We start from the raw sequence: 14,201 nt of genomic DNA, 5'->3' as shown, positions 1-14,201 counted from the left end.
AATTGCTATCATCATGAAACGTTCAGATCACTTACAACTCAATAGATTCTACCTTCTTGTAGCGTTTCAGCCTGATTGGACCTTGTTTTCACACAAATAAACCCAGAATGATGTGAAATTGTGCTTAGTGCAGCATAATTCTGGGTGCCATTTAAAAACCATAAGTGCTAATGACTCCATTCCTTTTTGTGGTTGTAGGGGCTGTTGATTGGAGTACATTAAACCAAACCTGATCTCTCTAGGACATTCAGAAGCCAAGTTATAAGCCCACAAATGTGTAACTGGACTACTTCTTTAAATTGACACCAGATCCGGTGACCTTTGGGACATGGTTTGACCCCCTTAGGAAAGGGCTATCATGATGAAACGTTCAGATCACTTACAACTCAATAGATTCTACCTTCCTGTAACATTTCAGCCTGATTGGACCTTGTTTTCACACAAATGAACCCAGAATGATGTGAAATTGTGCTTTGTGCAGCATAATTCTGGGTGCCATTTACAAACCATAAGTGCTAATGACTCCATTCCTTTTTGTGGTTGTAGGGGCTGTTGATTGGAGTACATTAAAACAAACCTGATCTCTCTAGGACATTCAGAAGCCAAGTTATAAGCCCACAAATGAGTAACTGGACTACTTCTTTAAATTGACACCAGATCCGGTGACCTTTGGGACATGGTTTGACCCCCTTAGGAAAGTGCTATCATCATGAAACGTTCAGATCACTTACAACTCAATAGATTCTACCTTCCTGTAACGTTTCAGCCTGATTGGACCTTGTTTTCACACAAATGAACCCAGAATGATGTGAAATTGTGCTTTGTGCAGCATAATTCTGGGTGCCATTTACAAACCATAAGTGCTAATGACTCCATTCCTTTTTGTGGTCGTAGGGGCTGTTGATTGGAGAACACTAAAACAAACCTAACCTCTCTAGGACATTCAGAAGCCAAGTTATAAGCCCACAAAGGTGTAACTGGACTACTTCTTTAAGGTGACACCAGGCCCGGTGACCTTTGGGACATGGTTTGACCCCCTTAGGAAAGTGTGATCATCTTGAAACGTTCAGATCACTTACAACTCAATAGATTCTACCTTCCTGTAACATTTCAGCCTGATTGCACCTTGTTTTCACACAAATGAACCCAGAATGATGTGAAATTTTGCTTAGTGCAGCATAATTCTGGGTGCCCTTTACAAACCTTAAGTGCTAATGACTCCATTCCTTTTTGTGGTTGTAGGGGTTGTTGATTGGAGTACACTAAAGCAAACCTTATTTCTCTAGGACATTCAGAAGCCAAGTTATTACCCCACAAATGTGTAACCGGACTACTTCTTTAAATTGACACCAGATCCGGTGACCTTTGGGACATGGTTTGACCCCCTTAGGAAAGTGCTATCATCATGAAACGTTCAGATCACTTACAACTCAATAGTTTCTACCTTTCTGTAACGTTTCAGCCTGATTGGACCTTGTTTTCACACAAATGAACCCAGAATGATGTGAAATTGTGCTTCGTGCAACATAATTCTGGGTGCCATTTGAAAACCATAAGTGCTAATGACTCCATTCCTTTTTGGATTGTAGGGGCTGTTTATTGTAGTATACTAAAACAAACCTGATCTCTCTAGGACATTCAGAAGCCAAAATATAAGCCCACAAAGGTGTAACTGGACTACTTCTTTAAATTGACACCAGATCCGGTGACCTTTGGGACATGGTTTGGCCCCCTTAGGAAAGTGCTATCATCATGAAACGTTCAGATCACTTACAACTCAATAGATTCTACCTTCCTGTAACATTTCAGCCTGATTGGACCTTGTTTTCACACAAAAGAACCCAGAATGATGTGAAATTGTGCTTCGTGCAACATAATTCTGGGTGCCATTTAAAAACCATAAGTGCTAATGACTCCATTCCTTTTTGAGGTTGTAGGGGCTGTTGATTGGAGTACACTAAAACAAACCTGATCTCTCTAGGACATTCAGAAGCCAAGTTATAAGCCCTCAAAGGTGTAACTGGACTACTTCTTTAAAGTGACACCAGGCCCGGTGACCTTTGGGACATGGTTTGACCCCCTAGAGGAATGTGCGATCATCATGAAACGTTCAGATCACTTACAACTCAATAGATTCTACCTTCTTGTAACGTTTCAGCCTGATTGGACCTTGTTTTCACACAAATGAACCCAGAATGATGTGAAATTGTGCTTAGTGCAGCATAATTCTGGGTGCCATTTACAAACCATAAGTGCTAATGACTCCATTCCTTTTTGTGGTTGTAGGGGCTGTTGGTTGGAGTACATTAAAACAAACCTGATCTCTCTAGGACATTCAGAAGCCAAGTTATAAGCCTACAAAGGTGTAACTGGACTGCTTCTTTAAAGTGACACCAGGCCTGTTGACCTGTGGGACATGGTTTGACCCCCGATAGGAATGTGTAATCATCTTGAAACGTTCAGATCACTTACAACTCAATAGATTTTACCTTCCTGTAATGTTTCAGCCTGATTGGACCTTGTTTTCACACAAATGAACCCAGAATGATGTGAAATTGTGCTTCGTGCAACATAATTCTGGGTGCCATTTACAAAGCATAAGTGCTAATGACTCCATTCCTTTTTGTGGTTGTAGGGGCTGTTTTTTGGAGTATACTAAAACAAACCTGATCTCTCTAGGACATTCAGAAGCCAAGTTATAAGCCCACAAAGGTGTAACTGGACTACTTCTTTAAATTGACACCAGATCCGGGGACCTTTGGGACATGGTTTGACCCCCTCTGGAAAGTGCTATCATCATGAAACGTTCAGATCACTTACAACTCAATAGATTCTACCTTCCTGTAACAACTCAGCCTGATTGGACCTTGTTTTCACACAAATGAACCCAGAATGATGTGAAATTGTGCTTAGTGCTGCATAATTCTGGGTGCCATTTACAAACCATAAGTGCTAATGACTCCATTCCTTTTTGTGGTTGTAGGGGCTGTTGGTTGGAGTACATTAAAACAAACCTGATCTCTCTAGGACATTCAGAAGCCAAGTTATAAGCCCACAAATGTGTAACTGGACTGCTTCTTTAAATTGACACCAGATCCGGTGACCTTTGGGACATGGTTTGACCCCCTTAGGAAAGTGCTATCATCATGAAACGTTCAGATCACTTACAACTCAATAGATTCTACCTTCTTGTAACGTTTCAGCCTGATTGGACCTTGTTTTCACACAAATGGACCCAGAATGATGTGAAATTGTGCTTCGTGCAACATAATTCTGGGTGCCATTTACAAACCATAAGTGCTAATGACTCCATTCCTTTTTGAGGTTGTAGGGGCTGTTGATTGGAGTACACTAAAACAAACCTGATCTCTCTAGGATATTCAGAAGCCAAGTTATAAGCCCTCAAAGGTGTAACTGGACTACTTCTTTAAAGTGACACCAGGTCCGGTGACCTTTGGGACATGGTTTGACCCCCTTAGAAAAGTGCTATCATCATGAAACGTTCAGATCACTTACAACTCAATAGATTCTACCTTCCTGTAACTTTTCACCCTGATTGGACCTTGTTTTCACACAAATGAACCCAGAATGATGTGAAATTGTGCTTCGTGCAACATAATTCTGGGTGCCATTTTCAAACCATAAGTGCTAATGACTCCATTCCTTTTTGTGGTTGTAGGGGCTGTTGATTGGAGAACACTAAAACAAACCTGATCTCTCTAGGACATTCAGAAGCCAAGTTATAAGCCCTCAAAGGTGTAACTGGACTGCTTCTTTAAAGTGACACCAGGCCCGGTGACCGTTGGGACATGGTTTGACCCCCTTAGGAAAGTGCTATCATCATGAAACGTTCAGATCGCTAACAACTCAATAGATTTTACCTTCTTGTAGCGTTTCAGCCTGATTGGACCTTGTTTTCACACAAATAAACCAAGAATGATGTGAAATTGTTTTTAGTGCAGCATCATTCTGGGTGCCATTTAAAAACCATAAGTGCTAATGACTCCATTCCTTTTTGTGGTTGTAGGGGCTGTTGATTGGAGTACATTAAAACAAACCTGATCTCTCTAGGACATTCAGAAGCCAAGTTATAAGCCCACAAATGTGTAACTGGACTACTTCTTTAAATTGACACCAGATCCGGTGACCTTTGGGACATGGTTTGACCCCCTTAGGAAAGGGCTATCATGATGAAACGTTCAGATCACGTACAACTCAATAGATTCTACCATCCTGTAACATTTCAGCCTGATTGGACCTTGTTTTCACACAAATGAACCCAGAATGATGTGAAATTGTGATTTGTGCAGCATAATTCTGGGTGCCATTTACAAACCATAAGTGCTAATGACTCCATTCCTTTTTGTGGTTGTAGGGGCTGTTGATTGGAGTACATTAAAACAAACCTGATCTCTCTAGGACATTCAGAAGCCAAGTTATAAGCCCACAAATGAGTAACTGGACTACTTCTTTAAATTGACACCAGATCCGGTGACCTTTGGGACATGGTTTGACCCCCTTAGGAAAGTGCTATCATTATGAAACGTTCAGATCACTTACAACTCAATAGATTCTACCTTCCTGTAACGTTTCAGCCTGATTGGACCTTGTTTTCACACAAATGAACCCAGAATGATGTGAAATTGTGCTTAGTGCAGCATCATTCTGGGTGCCATTTACAAACCATAAGTGCTAATGACTCCATTCCTTTTTGTGGTCGTAGGAGCTGTTGATTGGAGAACACTAAAACAAACCTAACCTCTCTAGGACATTCAGAAGCCAAGTTATAAGCCCACAAAGGTGTAACTGGACTACTTCTTTAAGGTGACACCAGGCCCGGTGACATTTGGGACATGGTTTGACCCCCTTAGGAAAGTGCGATCATCTTGAAACGTTCAGATCACTTACAACTCAATAGATTCTACCTTCCTGTAACATTTCAGCCTGATTGGACCTTGTTTTCACACAAATGAACCCAGAATGATGTGAAATTTTGCTTAGTGCAGCATAATTCTGGGTGCCCTTTACAAACCTTAAGTGCTAATGACTCCATTCCTTTTTGTGGTTGTAGGGGCTGTTGATTGGAGAACACTAAAATAAACCTAACCTCTCTAGGACATTCAGAAGCCAAGTTATAAGCCCACAAAGGTGTAACTGGACTGCTTCTTTAAAGTGACACCAGGCCCGGTGACCGTTGGGACATGGTTTGACCCCCTTAGGAAAGTGCTATCATCATGAAACGTTCAGATCGCTAACAACTCAATAGATTTTACCTTCTTGTAGCGTTTCAGCCTGATTGGACCTTGTTTTCACACAAATAAACCCAGAATGATGTGAAATTGTGCTTAGTGCAGCATAATTCTGGGTGCCATTTAAAAACCATAAGTGCTAATGACTCCATTCCTTTTTGTGGTTGTAGGGGCTGTTGATTGGAGTACATTAAAACAAACCTGATCTCTCTAGGACATTCAGAAGCCAATTTATAAGCCCACAAATGTGTAACTGGACTACTTCTTTTAATTGACACCAGATCCGGTGACCTTTGGGACATGGTTTGACCCCCTTAGGAAAGGGCTATCATGATGAAACGTTCAGATCACGTACAACTCAATAGATTCTACCTTCCTGTAACATTTCAGCCTGATTGGACCTTGTTTTCACACAAATGAACCCAGAATGATGTGAAATTTTGCTTAGTGCAGCATAATTCTGGGTGCCCTTTACAAACCTTAAGTGCTAATGACTCCATTCCTTTTTGTGGTTGTAGGGGTTGTTGATTGGAGTACACTAAAACAAACCTTATCTCTCTAGGACATTCAGAAGCCAAGTTATTACCCCACAAATGTGTAACTGGACTACTTCTTTAAATTGACACCAGACCCGGTGACCTTTGGGACATGGTATGACCTCCTTAGGAAAGTGCTATCATCATGAAACGTTCAGATCACTTACAACTCAATAGATTCTACCTTTCTGTAACGTTTCAGCCTGATTGGACCTTGTTTTCACACAAATGAACCCAGAATGATGTGAAATTGTGCTTCGTGCAACATAATTCTGGGTGCCATTTAAAAACCATAAGTGCTAATGACTCCATTCCTTTTTGGATTGTAGGGGCTGTTTATTGTAGTATACTAAAACAAACCTGATCTCTCTAGGACATTCAGAAGCCAAGTTATAAGCCCACAAAGGTGTAACTGGACTACTTCTTTAAATTGACACCAGATCCGGTGACCTTTGGGACATGGTTTGACCCCCTTAGGAAAGTGCTATCATCATGAAACGTTCAGATCACTTACAACTCAATAGATTCTACCTTCCTGTAACATTTCAGCCTGATTGGACCTTGTTTTCACACAAAAGAACCCAGAATGATGTGAAATTGTGCTTCGTGCAACATAATTCTGGGTGCCATTTAAAAACCATAAGTGCTAATGACTCCATTCCTTTTTGAGGTTGTAGGGGCTGTTGATTGGAGTACACTAAAACAAACCTGATCTCTCTAGGACATTCAGAAGCCAAGTTATAAGCCCTCAAAGGTGTAAATGGACTACTTCTTTAAAGTGACACCAGGCCCGGTGACCTTTGGGACATGGTTTGACCCCCTATAGGAAAGTGTGATCATCATGAAACGTTCAGATCACTTACAACTCAATAGATTCTACCTTCTTGTAACGTTTCAGCCTGATTGGACCTTGTTTTCACACAAATGAACCCAGAATGATGTGAAATTGTGCTTAGTGCAGCATAATTCTGGGTGCCATTTACAAACCATAAGTGCTAATGACTCCATTCCTTTTTGTGGTTGTAGGGGCTGTTGGTTGGAGTACATTAAAACAAACTTGATCTCTCTAGGACATTCAGAAGCCAAGTTATAAGCCCACAAATGTGTAACTGGACTACTTTAAATTGACACCAGATCCGGTGACCTTTGGGACATGGTTTGACCCCCTTAGGAAAGTGCTATCATCATGAAACGTTCAGATCGCTTACAACTCAATAGATTCTACCTTCCTGTAACGTTTCAGCCTGATTGGACCTTGTTTTCACACAAATGAACCCAGAATGATGTGAAATTGTGCTTCGTGCAACATAATTCTGGGTGCCATTTACAAACCATAAGTGCTAATGACTCCATTCCTTTTTGTGGTCGTAGGGGCTGTTGGTTGGAGTACATTAAAACAAACCTGATCTCTCTAGGACATTCAGAAGCCAAGTTATAAGCCCACAAAGGTGTATCTGGACTGCTTCTTTAAAGTGACACCAGGCCCCTTGACCTTTGGGACATGGTTTGACCCCCTATAGGAATGTGCGATCATCTTGAAACGTTCAGATCACTTACAACTCAATAGATTCTACCTTCCTGTAACATTTCAGCCTGATTGGACCTTGTTTTCACACAAATGAACCCAGAATGATGTGAAATTTTGCTTAGTGCAGCATAATTCTGGGTGCCCTTTACAAACCTTAAGTGCTAATGACTCCATTCCTTTTTGTGGTTGTAGGGGTTGTTGATTGGAGTACACTAAAACAAACCTTATCTCTCTAGGACATTCAGAAGCCAAGTTATTACCCCACAAATGTGTAACTGGACTACTTCTTTAAATTGACACCAGACCCGGTGACCTTTGGGACATGGTTTGACCTCCTTAGGAAAGTGCTATCATCATGAAACGTTCAGATCACTTACAACTCAATAGATTCTACCTTTCTGTAACGTTTCAGCCTGATTGGACCTTGTTTTCACTCAAATGAACCCAGAATGATGTGAAATTGTGCTTCGTGCAACATAATTCTGGGTGCCATTTAAAAACCATAAGTGCTAATGACTCCATTCCTTTTTGGATTGTAGGGGCTGTTTATTGTAGTATACTAAAACAAACCTGATCTCTCTAGGACATTCAGAAGCCAAGTTATAAGCCCACAAAGGTGTAACTGGACTACTTCTTTAAATTGACACCAGATCCGGTGACCTTTGGGACATGGTTTGACCCCCTTAGGAAAGTGCTATCATCATGAAACATTCAGATCACTTACAACTCAATAGATTCTACCTTCCTGTAACATTTCAGCCTGATTGGACCTTGTTTTCACACAAAAGAACCCAGAATTATGTGAAATTGTGCTTCGTGCAACATAATTCTGGGTGCCATTTAAAAACCATAAGTGCTAATGACTCCATTCCTTTTTGAGGTTGTAGGGTCTGTTGATTGGAGTACACTAAAACAAACCTGATCTCTCTAGGACATTCAGAAGCCAAGTTATAAGCCCTCAAAGGTGTAAATGGACTACTTCTTTAAAGTGACACCAGGCCCGGTGACCTTTGGGACATGGTTTGACACCCTATAGGACAGTGCGATCATCATGAAACGTTCAGATCACTTACAACTCAATAGATTCTACCTTCTTGTAACGTTTCAGCCTGATTGGACCTTGTTTTCACACAAATGAACCCAGAATGATGTGAAATTGTGCTTAGTGCAGCATAATTCTGGGTGCCATTTACAAACCATAAGTGCTAATGACTCCATTCCTTTTTGTGGTTGTAGGGGCTGTTGGTTGGAGTACATTAAAACAAACCTGATCTCTCTAGGACATTCAGAAGCCAAGTTATAAGCCCACAAATGTGTAACTGGACTACTTCTTTAAATTGACACCAGATCCGGTGACCTTTGGGACATGGTTTGACCCCCTTAGGAAAGTGCTATCATCATGAAACGTTCAGATCGCTTACAACTCAATAGATTCTACCTTCCTGTAACGTTTCAGCCTGATTGGACCTTGTTTTCACACAAATGAACCCAGAATGATGTGAAATTGTGCTTCGTGCAACATAATTCTGGGTGCCATTTACAAACCATAAGTGCTAATGACTCCATTCCTTTTTGTGGTCGTAGGGGCTGTTGGTTGGAGTACATTAAAACAAACCTGATCTCTCTAGGACATTCAGAAGCCAAGTTATAAGCCCACAAAGGTGTATCTGGACTGCTTCTTTAAAGTGACACCAGGCCCCTTGACCTTTGGGACATGGTTTGACCCCCTATAGGAATGTGCGATCACCTTGAAACGTTCAGATCACTTACAACTCAATAGATTTTACCTTCCTGTAATGTTTCAGCCTGATTGGATCTTGTTTTCACACAAATGAACCCAGAATGATGTGAAATTGTGCTTCGTGCAACATAATTCTGGGTGCCATTTAAAAACCATAAGTGCTAATGACTCCATTCGTTTTTGTGGTTGTAGGGGCTGTTTTTTTGGAGTATACTAAAACAAACCTGATCTCTCTAGGACATTCAGAAGCCAAGTTATAAGCCCACACAGGTGTAACTGGACTACTTCTTTAAATTGACACCAGATCCTGGGACCTTTGGGACATGGTTTGACCCCCTCTGGAAAGTGCTATCATCATGAAACGTTCAGATGACTTACAACTCAATAGATTCTACCTTCCTGTAACATTTCAGCCTGAATGGACCTTGTTTTCACACAAATGAACCCAGAATGATGTGAAATTGTGCTTAGTGCAGCATAATTCTGGGTGCCATTTACAAACCATAAGTGCTAATGACTCCATTCCTTTTTGTGGTTGTAGGGGCTGTTGATTGGAGAACACTAAAACAAACCTGATCTCTCTAGGACATTCAGAAGCCAAGTTATAAGCCCACAAAGGTGTAACTGGACTGCTTCTTTAAATTGACACCAGATCCGGTGACCTTTGGGACATGGTTTGACCCCCTTAGGAAAGTGCTATCATCATGAAACGTTCAGATCACTTACAACTCAATAGATTCTACCTTCTTGTAACGTTTCAGCCTGATTGGACCTTTTTTTCACACAAATGAACCCAGAATGATGTGAAATTGTGCTTAGTGCAGCATAATTCTGGGTGCCATTTACAAACCATAAGTGCTAATGACTCCATTCCTTTTTGTGGTTGTAGGGGCTGTTGGTTGGAGTACATTAAAACAAACCTGATCTCTCTAGGACATTCAGAAGCCAAGTTATAAGCCTACAAAGGTGTAACTGGACTGCTTCTTTAAAGTGACACCAGGCCTGTTGACCTGTGGGACATGGTTTGACCCCCGATAGGAATGTGTAATCATCTTGAAACGTTCAGATCACTTACAACTCAATAGATTTTACCTTCCTGTAATGTTTCAGCCTGATTGGACCTTGTTTTCACACAAATGAACCCAGAATGATGTGAAATTGTGCTTCGTGCAACATAATTCTGGGTGCCATTTACAAACCATAAGTGCTAATGACTCCATTCCTTTTTGTGGTTGTAGGGGCTGTTTTTTGGAGTATACTAAAACAAACCTGATCTCTCTAGGACATTCAGAAGCCAAGTTATAAGCCCACAAATGTGTAACTGGACTGCTTCTTTAAATTGACACCAGATCCGGTGACCTTTGGGACATGGTTTGACCCCCTTAGGAAAGTGCTATCATCATGAAACGTTCAGATCACTTACAACTCAATAGATTCTACCTTCTTGTAACGTTTCAGCCTGATTGGACCTTGTTTTCACACAAATGGACCCAGAATGATGTGAAATTGTGCTTCGTGCAACATAATTCTGGGTGCCATTTACAAACCATAAGTGCTAATGACTCCATTCCTTTTTGAGGTTGTAGGGGCTGTTGATTGGAGTACACTAAAACAAACCTGATCTCTCTAGGACATTCAGAAGCCAAGTTATAAGCCCTCAAAGGTGTAACTGGACTACTTCTTTAAAGTGACACCAGGCCCGGTGACCTTTGGGACATGGTTTGACCCCCTTAGAAAAGTGCTATCATCATGAAACGTTCAGATCACTTACAACTCAATAGATTCTACCTTCCTGTAACGTTTCACCCTGATTGGACCTTGTTTTCACACAAATGAACCCAGAATGATGTGAAATTGTGCTTCGTGCAACATAATTCTGGGTGCCATTTTCAAACCATAAGTGCTAATGACTCCATTCCTTTTTGTGGTTGTAGGGGCTGTTGATTGGAGAACACTAAAACAAACCTGATCTCTCTAGGACATTCAGAAGCCAAGTTATAAGCCCTCAAAGGTGTAACTGGACTGCTTCTTTAAAGTGACACCAGGCCCGGTGACCGTTGGGACATCGTTTGACCCCCTTAGGAAAGTGCTATCATCATGAAACGTTCAGATCGCTAACAACTCAATAGATTTTACCTTCTTGTAGCGTTTCAGCCTGATTGGACCTTGTTTTCACACAAATAAACCAAGAATGATGTGAAATTGATTTTAGTGCAGCATCATTCTGGGTGCCATTTAAAAACCATAAGTGCTAATGACTCCATTCCTTTTTGTGGTTGTAGGGGCTGTTGATTGGAGTACATTAAAACAAACCTGATCTCTCTAGGACATTCAGAAGCCAAGTTATAAGCCCACAAATGTGTAACTGGACTACTTCTTTAAATTGACACCAGATCCGGTGACCTTTGGGACATGGTTTGACCCCCTTAGGAAAGGGCTATCATGATGAAACGTTCAGATCACGTACAACTCAATAGATTCTACCTTCCTGTAACATTTCAGCCTGATTGGACCTTGTTTTCACACAAATGAACCCAGAATGATGTGAAATTGTGCTTTGTGCAGCATAATTCTGGGTGCCATTTACAAACCATAAGTGCTAATGACTCCATTCCTTTTTGTGGTTGTAGGGGCTGTTGATTGGAGTACATTAAAACAAACCTGATCTCTCTAGGACATTCAGAAGCCAAGTTATAAGCCCACAAATGAGTAACTGGACTACTTCTTTAAATTGACACCAGATCCGGTGACCTTTGGGACATGGTTTGACCCCCTTAGGAAAGTGCTATCATCATGAAACGTTCAGATCACTTACAACTCAATAGATTCTACCTTCCTGTAACGTTTCAGCCTGATTGGACCTTGTTTTCACACAAATGAACCCAGAATGATGTGAAATTGTGCTTAGTGCAGCATCATTCTGGGTGCCATTTACAAACCATAAGTGCTAATGACTCCATTCCTTTTTGTGGTCGTAGGGGCTGTTGATTGGAGAACACTAAAACAAACCTAACCTCTCTAGGACATTCAGAAGCCAAGTTATAAGCCCACAAAGGTGTAACTGGACTACTTCTTTAAGGTGACACCAGGCCCGGTGACATTTGGGACATGGTTTGACCCCCTTAGGAAAGTGCGATCATCTTGAAACGTTCAGATCACTTACAACTCAATAGATTCTACCTTCCTGTAACATTTCAGCCTGATTGGACCTTGTTTTCACACAAATGAACCCAGAATGATGTGAAATTTTGCTTAGTGCAGCATAATTCTGGGTGCCCTTTACAAACCTTAAGTGCTAATGACTCCATTCCTTTTTGTGGTTGTAGGGGCTGTTTATTGGAGAACACTAAAAGAAACCTAACCTCTCTAGGACATTCAGAAGCCAAGTTATAAGCCCACAAAGGTGTAACTGGACTGCTTCTTTAAAGTGACACCAGGCCCGGTGACCGTTGGGACATGGTTTGACCCCCTTAGGAAAGTGCTATCATCATGAAACGTTCAGATCGCTAACAACTCAATAGATTTTACCTTCTTGTAGCGTTTCAGCCTGATTGGACCTTGTTTTCACACAAATAAACCCAGAATGATGTGAAATTGTGCTTAGTGCAGCATAATTCTGGGTGCCATTTAAAAACCATAAGTGCTAATGACTCCATTCCTTTTTGTGGTTGTAGGGGCTGTTGATTGGAGTACATTAAAACAAACCTGATCTCTCTAGGTTATTCAGAAGCCAATTTATAAGCCCACAAATGTGTAACTGGACTACTTCTTTTAATTGACACCAGATCCGGTGACCTTTGGGACATGGTTTGACCCCCTTAGGAAAGGGCTATCATGATGAAACGTTCAGATCACGTACAACTCAATAGATTCTACCTTCCTGTAACGTTTCAGCCTGATTGGACCTTGTTTTCACACAAATGAACCCAGAATGATGTGAAATTGTGCTTAGTGCAGCATCATTCTGGGTGCCATTTACAAACCATAAGTGCTAATGACTCCATTCCTTTTTGTGGTTGTAGGGGCTGTTGATTGGAGTACACTAAAACAAACCTAACCTCTCTAGGACATTCAGAAGCCAAGTTATAAGCCCACAAAGGTGTAACTGGACTACTTCTTTAAGGTGACACCAGGCCCGGTGACCTTTGGGACATGGTTTGACCCCCTTAGGAAAGTGCGATCATCTTGAAACGTTCAGATCACTTACAACTCAATAGATTCTACCTTCCTGTAACATTTCAGCCTGATTGGACCTTGTTTTCACACAAATGAACCCAGAATGATGTGAAATTTTGCTTAGTGCAGCATAATTCTGGGTGCCCTTTACAAACCTTAAGTGCTAATGACTCCATTCCTTTTTGTGGTTGTAGGGGTTGTTGATTGGAGTACACTAAAACAAACCTTATCTCTCTAGGACATTCAGAAGCCAAGTTATTACCCCACAAATGTGTAACTGGACTACTTCTTTAAATTGACACCAGACCCGGTGACCTTTGGGACATGGTTTGACCTCCTTAGGAAAGTGCTATCATCATGAAACGTTCAGATCACTTACAACTCAATAGATTCTACCTTTATGTAACGTTTCAGCCTGATTGGACCTTGTTTTCACACAAATGAACCCAGAATGATGTGAAATTGTGCTTTGTGCAACATAATTCTGGGTGCCATTTAAAAACCATAAGTGCTAATGACTCCATTCCTTTTTGGATTGTAGGGGCTGTTTATTGTAGTATACTAAAACAAACCTGATCTCTCTAGGACATTCAGAAGCCAAGTTATAAGCCCACAAAGGTGTAACTGGACTACTTCTTTAAATTGACACCAGATCCGGTGACCTTTGGGACATGGTTTGACCCCCTTAGGAAAGTGCTATCATCATGAAACGTTCAGATCACTTACAACTCAATAGATTCTACCTTCCTGTAACATTTCAGCCTGATTGGACCTTGTTTTCACACAAAAGAACCCAGAATGATGTGAAATTGTGCTTCGTGCAACATAATTCTGGGTGCCATTTAAAAACCATAAGTGCTAATGACTCCATTCCTTTTTGAGGTTGTAGGGGCTGTTGATTGGAGAACACTAAAACAAACCTGATCTCTCTAGGACATTCAGAAGCCAAGTTATAAGCCCTCAAAGGTGTA

This window comes from Nothobranchius furzeri, chromosome 1, assembly GCF_043380555.1.
Source record: "Nothobranchius furzeri strain GRZ-AD chromosome 1, NfurGRZ-RIMD1, whole genome shotgun sequence".
In the NCBI taxonomy this organism is placed as follows: Eukaryota; Metazoa; Chordata; class Actinopteri; order Cyprinodontiformes; family Nothobranchiidae; genus Nothobranchius; species Nothobranchius furzeri.
Note: the sequence above shows the minus strand (reverse complement) of the source record.